Raw genomic sequence first — 14,130 nt, forward strand, 5'->3', positions numbered from 1 at the left:
CAGAATGTGGGAGCAGTGATTTCAGCTGCCTGAGAAGCAATCCTCTAAAACCCAGGTATTCATTTTTAGAGTCAAATAAAGGAAGGCAGAAGCTGGCTAGACTTGTCGGTAATCAGAGCTTCTCACCTTAAGGTCGCTGGTTGGAAGCCTGCTGGGGTCAGAGGTGACGGGAAGGTGTGGCTCTTTGCAGGCATCAGACATCTCTGAGTGTGGAAAGGGGGCAGCATCTGTTGGTCACCACACAACGGGGCTCCTGGGCCCCTCCTGACACCCCCTCTGACACCCACCGGTGCCTCTACAGACAGTGCCTGGGAGGGGTCCTGGGTCACCGGGGCCGCCTCATCTGGGACACGCCCCTCCTCCCTCCCATCATGTCAGCACGAGACCTGCCCGTTGCCCACCGCACACGGGTCTTAAAGGAGACATGGGCCCTGCACTGGGCCAGGGTTCCTCCCGGGAGTTTTGGAAATGGAACTAAGGGCTGTGAGGAGGGAGGAATCTCTCTCTCGTTCAGTGGCTGAACCCAAACCCCTGAATACAAACCATGTGCTGAGAGTAAGTTCTGCCACGAATGAGGCAGAACAGGCCACTGGTGAGCTAAAGTCAAGGGAGAGTCAGAGAGAGCACATGTGCCCCCAGGTCGGAGCCTCCCTGGGCCCCCTGCACTCTGGGCCCCTCCCAGGCTGTCAGTAGTGTGGGCTCCGGAAGACCACCCAAGCCCCACTCAGAACCAAGCCGATTCAAGCGAGGTGGGTTGGGGGTTCTTTTCCACTTCTGATGATCAGTATTTTACACACCACATTTGCCCTGTATCTGAAATCAAAGCGTCATCCACACCTCAAAAATCCAGACAGAAGTGTCTCTACCTCTAGAAATGTGTCCACTCCAAATAATGGGCCTGCAATTTTCTTTCCTTCATCTTTCAGATAAATGCAATGCTACCTCTATTCATCCAGAAGATACATGCCAATGGCACTTGGTTGCCAGAAACGTGTAAGCAATAAAACCGAGCATAAAATACTCTTTATGAGGATCCTGGGAAGACATTTTACCAACACTAGAGGCTCTGTGCTTTTCCTAAAGAAATGCTTTGTTTTTGGGTCTGTGAGTCATGTGACTCATCTGGTTGCCCTCTTTACACTGGGTGCTAGGAAGCTCACAATCAAGTCTGTGTCTCATCACTATGAAGCATACAGTGTCTGGGGAACATAACTTTGGATGGTCACCCCACTTTTTTTCCTCCCTTTATTTCTTTTCCTTCCCACTAGCTCCCAGCCTCACTGCCTTGCTTGTTACACCTTTGCAAGCCACCTGAAATCTTTTTGGAAGTAGGCAGAACACAACCAGCCAACAGGGCAGGGATGGCACAGTGGCAAGAGCATGGTTTTAGGGTCAGACGAACCTGGACTCAGTATTAGCTCCACCACCTACTGGCCGCACCACCCTGGGCAGGCCAGGAACGTCTCTGAGCCTCAGTCTCCTCAGATGCAAAATGGGGAAAGTATATTTTCAGGGATGTTGTGACGATTTAATTAGCTGATGCGCGTGAATGTGCTCAGCCTGGTGCCTGGCACAAAGTAGGTGCTTAAGAAAAGTCACTTCCCCTTCTTTCCCCTGTACTGTTCCCTTGTCCCCTCTCCTCTTAACAAGGCAAAACTGGCAGAGATCCCACCCAAAGTCCCTGGACAGCCCTGGGCACCTCGGCACTCCAAGGAGAGGCCTGGGGGACCGTGGCCCACTCCTGGAGGTTAGGGTCTGCAATCCTGGGTGTGTGGCCCACTGTCCACTCCCCTGTACCCCATCTGGCTGGAGTCTGGCCTGTCTACATGAAGCCTGTATCAGAGGTGGTGTTTCCCTCAACGACCACAGTGGGAGAGCCGCCTCCCCCGTGCTCCCCGCGGCCAGCTAGGTATGGCAAGGAGCTCTGTCTCTAAAACATCTGTAATGGAAGCACTGAAAGTCAAGGCTAACTACTCCGAATGGTCTGTCCTACCCCAGGCCGGCCTGGCCCCCCACCATTCATCAGGATTCTGGGCCATTTTCTGTGACTGCCAGTCAACATTTGTTAGGAAAGTTAAAACTAATTTAAATTTTAACAAGCACGGCAATTAGAAAGGCCAATCTGCTACGGAGAGCATCATATAACACATTTGCAACCCAAATACAAATATTTCAGATTATGCCCTAAGTAGGAATATCCATTTTAATTTCTGACATGGAAACTGAAAGTTCAATCCCGTGTCTGTTCATCTTGGTTTTCAAGAATATAACTTGGACCACAGCAAACTCCTGCAAGAAGACAGGGTTGAACTCAAGAAAGGGAAAGGGGAGGAGGTCTTGGTCTACGCCGTGGAATCCAGACACCGGGGAGGGGAAAGTCAAGGGCAGAGAAAGTGACTTTATTAGCGCAGGTCAAACGCCTCATTTTTCAGGGTAAATGCTAATATCAATGGATACATTTAAGGAGGCTCCAGGAGCCCACACTGCACACATTTTTCAACTAAAGATAGAAACTATGCTTAAAAAGCTAATTTGGTATTTTTAGAAGTTTGGGTTTCTTTGATCCCGCCAAAAGAGGCTTAAAAATTCAGCTTCAGACTATTTTAGTCTCTGCTTCACAACTTTGAAATAACTGGTACATCTTAAGTTCCTTTCAACCACTGAAAAGCAAATGATTCTACGAACCTGCATGCTGGGAAAGCTGAAAATTTAGGACTAACTTGACATCAGAGTTTGCTTTATTGTGAGGATTCAAGTTTTGTTTAAAAAAAAAAAAAGTAAGTGAAATTTACAAAAGTATGATTTGGTCACTTTGGTTTGTAACAGAATTGGGCCTTCCCAATCTAATCTCAAGGTTTCTTTAAGGCTGGGGAAAATCTGGGGGCCTATTCATTTAAGTTGGTTTCAGTAGCCTGACTTTTCTTAGGGTGATGAGAGCCGTCAGCTGCTGGGTGCTCCCTATAACACCCCAGGCTCCAGCTCCAGGAGTTGTCAGGCCCACGAGGGGGCCTGGCCAGCCCTCTCTCCCCATGAGGGAGGGGATGGGGAAAGGACACACAGGGAGGCCCAAGGCCACACAGCTGACGGGCTGCAGAGCCGGACCAGCCTCCGGGTCCCTCCTCCACAGCCTTGCCTCCCATCCGGCAGCAGGGACATCCCGGAAAGGCCTGAAGGATTCTCAAGACTCTTCCGGTGCCCTCGCCACCCACATGCCCAGGGTTCTGAGCCACTTTAAAAGCAAAGGCCAAGCCTGGGCAGGGTTGACCAGAAGAACCACTTGGGCCATCATCTTTGTCCCTTGATTCTCATATTTTGAACCTGCATTCGATAAGGGAATCTCCTACCGTTTAATTTTCAAGGGAAGACAGAGGCGGGGGGAAAATGGATAAAACCCTAAGGCATTACAATTATTCCAAGTAACAGAGAATCTTCACACTGCATTACCCCAAGGATTCTGTGGGTGTCCCAGGCCTGCTACCTCATTTTACAGATGAAGAAACAGCTCTGGAGAGAGGAAACGGCTTGTCTAGGATAAATTCTGGTTATTTGTTTCTGGGGACCCTTTACATATCTTTTCCGAAAGTGTGGTACCCATACTGTCCCTTCACATGGCGCGGATCATTTCAAGGATGTGGTTTAATTAAACAATTCAGCTAACAGAATGTGTGTTTGTGGTTCTACATTGACAGATACACGCCCCGGCCAAGCAAGTGGAGTTTATTTCTTTAAAGCAGTTGCAGGCCATTGTTTGCAAAAGAATTTGTGTTCAATGAACATTACACAAACAAGAAGCTTTTAAAAGCTCCTAAAACCTGCAGTGTCGAATCTTTCCCACTGGAGACGGAATCCAAACTGTCAGCTACTCTCAGGTCTAGTGCGGTGTTTTAGAAGCTGTTAAGGCTTTATTAGTGTTTGAAAAAGACACTTAGCTAAGTTGCAAATGTGTTAAATGGAAAAAGATTCCAAACAGGCCCTTTCAAAGGCAGCTGGGACCCAAGTCATGGGACCGGGTGCGGGCACTGGGACAGACGTGTCAAGTCCCTCTCGCGTGGTGGGGACGGCCTGGCATGAGGCCAGCTCGGAGTAGATGCTCAGGAAAAGGTCCACGTCACGGCCTTCTGCAAGGGCCCCTCTGCTCGTCCATCCAGCCCACCCTTAGGCATCATCCCAGCAGATCTCAGCCAGAATCATGCTGATGGCGTGCTGTTACCTGTTCAGAGGGGAGCCCTGTAGGATCACGGATTAAAACAGGTAGAGAGCAGCGGTGGGTAATGAGCCCTGGGAGACACAGGGGGCGGCCACCAAGGCCACCCGTGCCCTCCCTTCTCAACTGTGTCTCAGAGGGGACTTTGGAATATCGAAGCCGGGGCACATGGCAACACCAAGGGGCCCCAGAGAAAAGGCACAAGCGCGACTGGGGAGTCGGCCAGCCAGGCCCTGCCAGTTACCAGCTGTGTGACGAAAGGCAAGCCCCTCGCTGCTCATCGCCACCTGCCCCAGAGTGGCCTTTCTGGGGCACAGATCGGATCAGGTCACCACCATGCGTGAGAGAGAAACCGGGTCGTGATCACCTAGCACAGTCTCTGGTCACCGTGAATGCTGGGGATATTGGGGCACGAAAAGGCACGTCTGAGGAAAGACACTCACAGACACGGGACAGTCACCTCGATGACCGTGAGGACAGCTCTTGGGGGAAAAGCATCTATAAACCCAGGCACGGCGGTCCTCCCCTGGCATTACTTCTCCCTCTCACTCCAGTTCCTTCCAAGGACACAAACTGCCTGCTGGCAAGGGCCACCTGAGGGGAGCCCTGGCACCCACAGGGGGAGGGGCAGGGCGGGCCTCGGCCGTCCGCACAGCCATCCCACCGAAATCCTTCCCTCCCTCGACAGCCCTCCACAGGGACACCCCCACGCACCTGCCTTCTCTCTCTCCTCCTCCCTCTCTTGCTCCATAAGCAATAAAGAGCTTTTCGATCATATCACACACATTACTCCATGTCTTCCCCGTGCCCGAGAGTCCAGCAATACAGGACGGCTCACCGTTCCCTGGAGACTATACTTCCCTTCCTCTAGAATGCTCCCCACTTTCAATGCTAGTAGCCAGTGAAAAACACAGGGTCAAGGGTCAAGATAGCCCCCAACTACGGAAGATAAGCGTCTACCCTCTGAGAATAAAACGGTGGAAAAAATAAGAGTGAGATTAGCCACCCACTAAAGGGACTCACGCTAGACCAGGATCTAAAAATGGGTGGCTGAGAAGTCTCAGTTAGTCCAGCTGCGGCGAACTGGGCGTGGCCTCTGGGGCCCGACGGGAAGTGAGTTGACCACGCCGGGCTCCGGCAGCAGGTGGCAGCAGGTGGGAGGCGCAGTGGGGCTCTGGTACTGGCGTGGGCACTGGTAGGAGAGGCTCTTGCTCCTAGTGGCCTAGCCCAGGCCCCCAGCCACAAAGGTCCTCAGGCCCCCACGAAGCCTGCTGACCCGGATGGATTTCCGTCAGGGACCCGCCTGCAAGGTGGGAGAGCCAGCCTGGAGGAGGCGAGGGAAGGACAGCCCGCTGACAACGGCACTGGGTCACTGGGCTGCCAGCGAGGCTCCTGTCTGAGTCTGGATGCCTGAATCTACCCTCCAGGGACCTGCTGGCTCGAGATCAACTGGGGATGGGGTGGGGGGGGGTGGACATGCTTCCTGGTCAATATCTCCGGATAACACCCCCTGACGCCCCCTAACTGGAGCAACGCCCACTGGGGCAGCTCACCCTGGCGGGTGTAACTCAAATATTATCTTCTCAGATCCCCCAATTGAAATTAACCTCTCATTTGAGGGTTTCAAAACCTTTCTGCCCCTCACTGCCTTTTATCGGCATACATTGGTACTATACCATATTATATCTTTAAAAAACACATGTCTGTTCTCAGGTCTGCCCCCTGCCTGGCACTGTGAGGTGCCAAGAGCGGGGACCGCTTTGGGACCCAGAGTGCTGGTGTCCAGCGCGGACAACCACCAGTGTCCACGAGAGAAATGCACCCAGAGGTGCTTCCTGGGCTCCTGGCTTCTCCCTAAATCTCAGTAGCAAGTGGTGCATCTTCTCTGCACATGGTCACCTCCTCTGGTCACTGGGAGTTACGTGGATGTCAAGCCTCTGCCACATCAGTAACCGATGCTTACGTGCCCTTACTCTGGGCCACGCTCTGCTCTAAACGCTTACCTGCACGGACTCACTAAAAGCGCGCAACAACGTCCTGGTCACCCCCGTGTTTTCAGTTCAGGACACGGAGGCATGGCGTCCTCAAGTCACTGTGCAGTGAAAGTGCTGGAGCCGGGTGCAAACCAGGGAGGTGGCCGCTCATTCCACACCGGACAGCACCAAGCGCCCTCTGCAATGCTCAGAGTGTCCCCATAAAACCAGGTGCCACGGGCTTCCCTGGTGGCGCAGTGGTTAAGAATCCGCCTGCCAATGCAGGGGACACGGGTTCGAGCCTTGCTCTGGGAAGATCCCACATGCCATGGAGCAACTAAGCCCGCTCGCCACAACTACTGAGCCTGCGCTGTACAGCCCGTGAGCCACAACTACTGAGCCCACGTGCCACAACTACTGAAGCCCACGCGCCTAGAGCCCGTGCTCCGCAACAAGAGAAGCCACCGCAATGAGAAGCCTGCGCACCACAATGAAGAGTAGCCCCTGCTCGCCGCAACTAGAGAAAGCCCACGCGCAGCAACAAAAGACCCAACTCAGCCAAAAATAAATAAATAAATAGATAAATAAATAAAATTAAAAGAAAACAAAAAACCAGGTGCCGCAAATTCTTCCTCTCTGAACTCTCACAGTGAAGGTCACGGACAGGGCACCGATCAGGGCCTGAGGAGGACGTTTTTGAAAAGGATGATCCCAATTTTGTAATAAGCACTTAAAAAACTGGAAGAACTACCTTGTATCTTCACTGCATAAAGAAGGCAGAGGCCTTCTCTTCCCGGGGATTTGAGGCTGCTAAGACTTCAAAACTCGAAGACAGCCCCCAACATGATTAAATATCTAATTTTTATTATGTCCCAACAGACCTGTTTTAGATAGGTCACATTTGTGATGCATTAAAGCTGTATTGTTTGTGGATTCCACTTCTGACTGATAGCTCATCAGGGCCCTCCACGGAATCACTGCGGACACAGCACTGATGCCCATTCCCATGAACCTGAACATGAGCTGATCACCTCAGGCGACCGCGGGGGGCTGGCGGGCGTCGCAGCTCTTGTGGGATCCGCAAAGCTGAGTCAGGAAGGCAACCCTAAGTACACGCTGCTGCGTGAGGAGGACACGATTCCTCACACACAGACCTGCCGTCCCCCAGGACGTGCAGAGGCGAAGCGTGGGAACGACTCTCCTCCTCGGCTGGAAATAGGTTCATCGTCGTGCTCTCTGGGCTGGGCCTGACGCAGAACAAAAGGCGTGACAGTGGCAAAGGTGGGGAGGGCCCTGCCGAAATCCACCGTCACCGTGAAACCCTACACACGCCCACGCCCACACCCACACACCGTGAAACCACAACACGACGGCACCATTAAAGTTCACATACACATACACAAAAACACACACACGCACACTCAAATACCATTGAACCACACCCTCCCACCACCGTTACACTCTACACACACCCACACGTACACCTAATTACCATGAAACCACACACACACACCCCATCACCATCAAACCCTACACACACCCACATATACCCCTAAATACCATGAAACCACACACACATGCACCCCATCACCATCAAACCACACGCAGCCCATCATCATTAAACCCTACACACACACACACACACACCCCACCATTAAACCCTACACACAACCACACGTACACCTAAATACCATGAAACCACACACACACCATCACCATCAAACCACACATACCATCATCATTAAACCCTACACACACACACACGTACATCTAAATACCATTAAAGCACACACACACCCCCCACATCACCATCAAACTTATACACACACCCAAATACCACTAACCCCCCCACCCCACCCCCCACACACACACAGGTGTTGGGAAGGGAAAGGCCCCCTCTCCTCCTGCTTCACAAGCCCTTCTCTTTCTTTAGTAGGCTGTAGGAAAGAGATTGCTCTTCTGCTGCGGTCCAAATAAAACTGTCCTCCATGGGAGGCCTGCAACCAAACAGGTGGGCTGGTAGACGGCTGTGGCCCTTCCAACTCTGACAGAACGACAGTCCACTGCCTGGGGACAGTGTGAACGCATTGAGGTCGGCTTGCTGGATCCTGAGCCTGTGCAAAGTCGTCACAACCACCTGTGCCAGTACTTCCACAGCGTGTCCCGTGGAGCTGAGGCTTTTCTACATGCAGGTGGGTGTTTCTGTGATCAAACGAGTATGATGGCAAAAGAGAAAGGGAAACTCTGGAGAAAACAAAGCCAGCATTCTCTCCTTTGACTCCTCAGAAGCCGGGTGTGTTTTGAGCCATTCTATGCCCTGAGCCAATACCAGCAATGACAATGACAGCAGTAATAATAGCCAACAGGCACCAGGCACTTACCAGGCGCCAGCTACTGTGCTGAGTACTTTATTTGTATTAACCCATCTAATTCTCATAACAACCCGAAGAGGGAAATTATTCACAGCTGAGATGGCTGAGACACAGAGGGGGTTAAGTGCTCGCCCAGGGTCGCACGGTAACTGGCAGGACCCCAGAATCCCCACTTTGCATCCTTTAACCACAACTATGCGCTGCCTCCCGGGCACCCGGGGAGTCTGTGTTAAATCCACGGGCACAGCCCCGAGAGAAGGATTAACACCCTCGTGGACCGGGCCCTGGTCCCCGGCGTCCAGTGCTTCCTAAAGTCACCTGGTCACTAAGCCTTTCTCCCAGGAACGCCTTTGCAACTCGGCCTCTTTGGAACACGCTTTGGGAGACGATCATCCAAGCCAGTCTGCTGTTCAGTGTAACAAGAAGAGTGCAGGCCTTGGTCACCAAGACGGGGTCCAAATTCCTGCTCTACCATTTTGTGATTTATCTTTGAGCTTCAGGTTCTTTCAAGGTGATATAGGGACAAAATAAGCCAACCTATATCGCAGGGTTGCAGAGAAGGTAAAGTGAAATTACATGAGTGAAGGGCCGGTTAAGATACTGGCCTGTGCTGACGGGGAAAAAGCAACTGGTAGCCTTACCACGGCTACTGTTCCATTTCAGACGGGGAAACTGACACGTTAGTGACCAAATCAGGACTGGACCCCGTCTGCCACTCCAGCCCTGACCCTCAGCTTTTCCTTTCTTCCACATAATGTCCTCCTGCCTCTGCTCTCCACCGCATAAACAGCAGCCATAACCTCTGAAGAGTGAGAAGAGGCGAGGAGAATGAACGAAGGCCAGTCCCTGGATCCAGGGATGAAGTACCAGGCCCAAAAATGGGGGCAGGATCTGTGTCCGCCTTGTTTGCCATTACCACCGCACACTGCCCCCGCCCCAGCACCCAGTGTGAAGTGATGAAGAAATGAGTGGGGGGGGGATGAGCAATTAACCAACACGATTTCTCCCCCACCCGATCAGTGGCAAAATACCACTTAAAAGGAGAGGACTGGGGGCTTCCTTGGTGGCGCAGTGGTTGAGAATCTGCCTGCCAATGCAGGGGACACGGGTTCGAGCCCTGGTCTGGGAAGATCCCACATGCCGCGGAGCAACTAGGCCCGTGAGCCACACCTACTGAGCCTGCGCGTCTGGAGCCTGTGCTCCGCAACGGGAGAGGCCGCGATAGTGAGAGGTGCGCGCACGGCGATGAAGAGTGGCCCCCGCTTGCCGAAATTAGAGAAAGCCCTCGCACAGAAACGAAAACCCAACACAGCCAAAAATAAATAAATAATTAATTTAAAACTTTAAAAAAAAAGGAGAGGACCGGCTATCCAAGTACAGTGAGGCCAGCACACTTTCTGGCACTAAAATTGGTGGCACGGGTAACGGCTACAGGGAGAATTTTCCTGCGGGGTGAGACAAGGGGATGGTTTTGGAGAAGGTGGCAGGTGACAGCACAGCAGGCACCGGGAAAAACCACGGGATGTAGAGGGCAACGGCCAAGGCAGGAGCAAGGGACCTAGAAGGGGGTGAAGAGGGAGACCCCAAAGGCAGAAAAGAGGCACAAATTACAGCTACACCTAAACAGTAAGTGCCTCAGGCCAAATAAGAAATCTGAAATTGATGACTAATCCTTGTAATGAAAGGGAGGGGTCAAGAATTATGAAAGAGCTGGAGAAACCCACTTCTCCTAGAAAAGAATACTCAACACACTTCTCCCATCCTCTTATGCGTGCCAGGGGGGACACATAAATGCATCCACTTCCACATGCCTGCAAACCGGATTCCATGGCTCACAAGGGCAGAAGAGAAGATACATAACAATTCGTTATCTCTGGTCTCTACAGGCTGCCGAATACATTCTACACTAAATAGACATTCTACGCTAAATAGAAATGCGAGATTAATACACAATAGCTTTAGCTGACGTCAGGATCAAATTTCATTATCAAAAAATTTAGGCAGGAGGTCCCAAAAGGGCACAGCAATTCGAGACTCTGCTCGGGGATATTTCGGTTTGGTTGCTACCATTTCTGTGCAGAGTCCCGTCTTCTCTGCCAGATGAAAACAGTGTTGAAGGGAAGACGAACCAGGAAAATATTAAAAAGATGAAATCAATACGTTTGTCCTTTTAGTTTCTTCAAGCATCTAATTCTCACCTGTATTGATTGGGTGGGGAAGGGGGGCTGGTGAGGGGCCGTTGTTTTGTTCATGAATTTATCTTTTCGATTACAGAAGTAATGTAAGGGCATGGCAATGTATGCTTAAAGCACAGAAAAGTATAACAAAGACGAAAAATTACTCCAAGTCCCACGCCCTAAGGTACCCACTTACTATTTTGGCATAGATCCTTCAAGTATTTTTTTCTGTGCGTTTCTTTTATAATTGTAATAATATACCCTATATACTTCCTAAGCTGCTTGCTTTGTTGAAGCCTGCCCAGACACTTCACTCTCTCTGCAAACATAATTTTTAATGCTTGTATAACACTTCCGAGAATGGCTACTCTTGGTTGCTTTTTGAAATATACTGCTTTAGCTCTCATACTAATCAATATGGTGAGCAAACCACTGAACAAACAGACAATAATATGCGTACTACAAGTCTCCAAGTGGGGCTAGTGTGCAATGCTTCCCAAATGGTTTGGGCAGATTACATTTTGATGTAAGAATGATAATAACAATAATAACTAATATTTCTAGATAGCTTAGAGTTTCTAAAGCACTTTCACCTGCATTTAGCTCATTTGAGCCTCACAGCAACCTTGTACAGGAGCTCTTTTTCTGTCTACTTCACGGACAGAGAAAACCAAAGATTAGGGGATAAACGATGTTCCCATGCTCACACTGCCAGAAGTGACATGGGACACAGAGGTGGGACCTGTCTCCAGGTCAACGGCTCCCATATCAACACCACTCTCCCGAGGGCCGGCCTGTCTACTGGGCAGCCCTGATTGGAGGCATCCTGGAAATACCTCACTGGTATCTTTCTTTCTCTCTCTCTCTCTCTCTCTCTCTCCCCCTCTCCCCCTCTCCCCCTCTCCCTCTCCCTCTCTCTCTCTCTCTCTCTCTCTCTCTCTCTCTCTCTCTCTCCAGGTCTCTATCTACTATCCCACTGGTATTTCAAACTCTCTGGATTCCAAGCTCATTCTTCATCGTATGCCCCAAATAATCCCTTTTGGATTCTCATTAATGGTGCCACCTACAACAGCCCCAGCCAGGAAGCTCCCTCCTCCCTCACCCCTACATCCAACCATCCCCAAAGCCCAGGCCCCGCTACACGGAAAGGCCTTCGCTGAGCTCATCTTCTGTCACAGGGCACGGTGATGGGCAAGTAAGGGGCCGTTAAAGGACATCAGGAGGGAGGGAGGGATCTTCATACACTACATACTCTGTTACCACGACACACTGCCTTACAATGGAATTAAAGTTGTAGTAAATGCACAGGGAGAAAAAAATCTTCTGTTGCACTGAATTCTCTTTACGTGACCAGGCTCTTAAAAATAACAAATTTAAAAAAAAAAAAAAAAAATAGTATTAAGGGCTCATTACGAATTTTATCTGAAGCCACGAGTTCCATAGCTTTCCTTGATAAGAATAAGAATCTCGCAATTAATCATCAATTAGTTTCCAACTCTCCTTTACAAAATGAATCTCATTAGTGAAAACTGGAGTGGAGCAAGACAAACACAGCGAACCTGACTCTAAGCTGAAAAGACAGCGAGCGATGCGACCGACGAGCACGTTAGGGTAAACGCAGTCAGTGCCCGCGGTCCAGGGCGGGCGGAAGTGGCGTCTAGCCGAGGCCGGCTTCAACAGCCGGGCAGCCGAAAGTGCTCTCTCAAGTTCATTTCAAGGGACCAAGCTATTATAGAGCCACTGTGCCAATTTAAGGCGTCTCGATGGCATTCGAGTCTTATTAAAACAGCAAACCTATTCTTTTAAAAAGAAAAATGGTATTCAAAAAGCACTGCAAAATTAATCTAGTTATTGCCCTATATAAAGAGTCAAGGATGTAACTACGTTTTAAAGGGGCCACAGGTTGTACCATGTTCAAACAGAGAATCCGTCCACGACGAAATCCTCCACGTAAAGTCTCCCCATTAATTAGGCAATGAAAACAGCAGCCTCCCCGAATCAAGCAGGAACAAACAGGAAAGAAAAGAATATACTTCTTGTGAGGGGGGGAAACAAATACGCGCACACAAAGAAATGAAAAGGCAATGCGCTCCACCCTCAGTATAATCAGTTTCAACAGAAATAATTAGAGATCTTACTTGGGCTTCCATGGTTTCTGCTCCCTGCTCTACGGGGCGCCGGTGGGGAGGGCAGGAGCACCCTCTGCTCTGGAAAAGCCAGGTGCTCGGGAGAACAGAGGAAGATTCTCCTTTGATGGGGTGGGGTGACAAGGAATAGTAAACAGCGCTGGGGGGTGAGTTAAAGAAAGGGGGGGCAGAAAAAGGGGGCGACTCAGAAATGGTGACGCCAGGCGAATGCCCCTGTCACAGCCACACTCCCTCTCCTGTTACACACACACACACACACACACACACACACACGTACACATACACTCAGGTGCAGTGAACATTCTGGAAGAGAGTCTGGTTTTCCTTAAAATAAAGGTATCATCTCCTTCTGATATAAAAAGAACGCTCTCTAGGATAGATGCCCCAGTGAAAGTCTCAGTGTCACCCCAGGCTCCCTTTTGGTCACCCCTCCCACCGAGTCAAGTTTGCCTCCTCAGTGCTCTGGACTCTGGCTGCGGCCTCGGCCGGCCCTGAGCTGGCTGGCAGGGGCGACCTTCACCCCTCTCAGTTCCGCCTGGGTTCCCGTGACACCCCGTTTCCACCCTCCCGGAGCCCCCCGCGTTGGCAGGCACGCCCTCCCTGACTCCAGCGCTGTGTTTCTCTGCCCCGTGCGCCCCCTCCCACCGCCAGGTCCCAGGCTTCCGGGAGCGGGACTATTTTTACCCACTTTCACATTGGTCGCACTTCACACGGAGTCTGGCACACGGCTGGGGCTTCAACCACAACGAAAAGAGTAGGAGCGATAACAGCAGATGGTCTGGACACGTGTTCCCGCCACGGGCTCGAGGAGTACCTTGTCTCATTTCATCACCCCAACAACTCTAAGAGGTGGATGCTCCCATTTTACAGATGGGGACACTGAGATTTAGAGGCTGGTTTTCTCGCCCAGGGACCACAGTGAGTAAATGGCAGGCTGAGATTCCGGTCTTAACCTCTGTTTCCCACTTAAAGATGCCTAGTGAATGGATTACTACATACCAGAGCCTTCTAAAAAGATTCTTTTCTCAACTACTGAGCCTGCGCGTCTGGAGCCTGTGCTCCGCAACAAGAGAGGCCGCGATAGTGAGAGGCCCGCGCACCGCGATGAAGAGTAGCCTCTGCTTGCCGCAACTGGAGAAAGCCCTCGCACAGAAACGAAGACCCAACACAGACAAAAATAAAAATAAAAAAAATAAAAAAAAGATTCTTTTCTCTTTTGCAAAAAGTTGAACATTTTCTTAGTTACTGTGTTCAAAT

At 50.8% G+C, this 14,130-nt stretch overlaps 1 protein-coding gene across 6 annotated transcripts in view; it reads right to left on the reverse strand.

Moving 5' to 3' along the window:
• Nucleotides 1–14,130, reverse strand: part of CUX1 (cut like homeobox 1) — a 371,822-nt gene that overhangs the window by 241,184 nt on the left and 116,508 nt on the right. The gene's annotated exons all lie outside the window — the stretch shown is intronic.

This window comes from Eschrichtius robustus, chromosome 16 (genome assembly GCF_028021215.1).
Source record: "Eschrichtius robustus isolate mEscRob2 chromosome 16, mEscRob2.pri, whole genome shotgun sequence".
NCBI classification, from domain to species: domain Eukaryota; kingdom Metazoa; phylum Chordata; class Mammalia; order Artiodactyla; family Eschrichtiidae; genus Eschrichtius; species Eschrichtius robustus.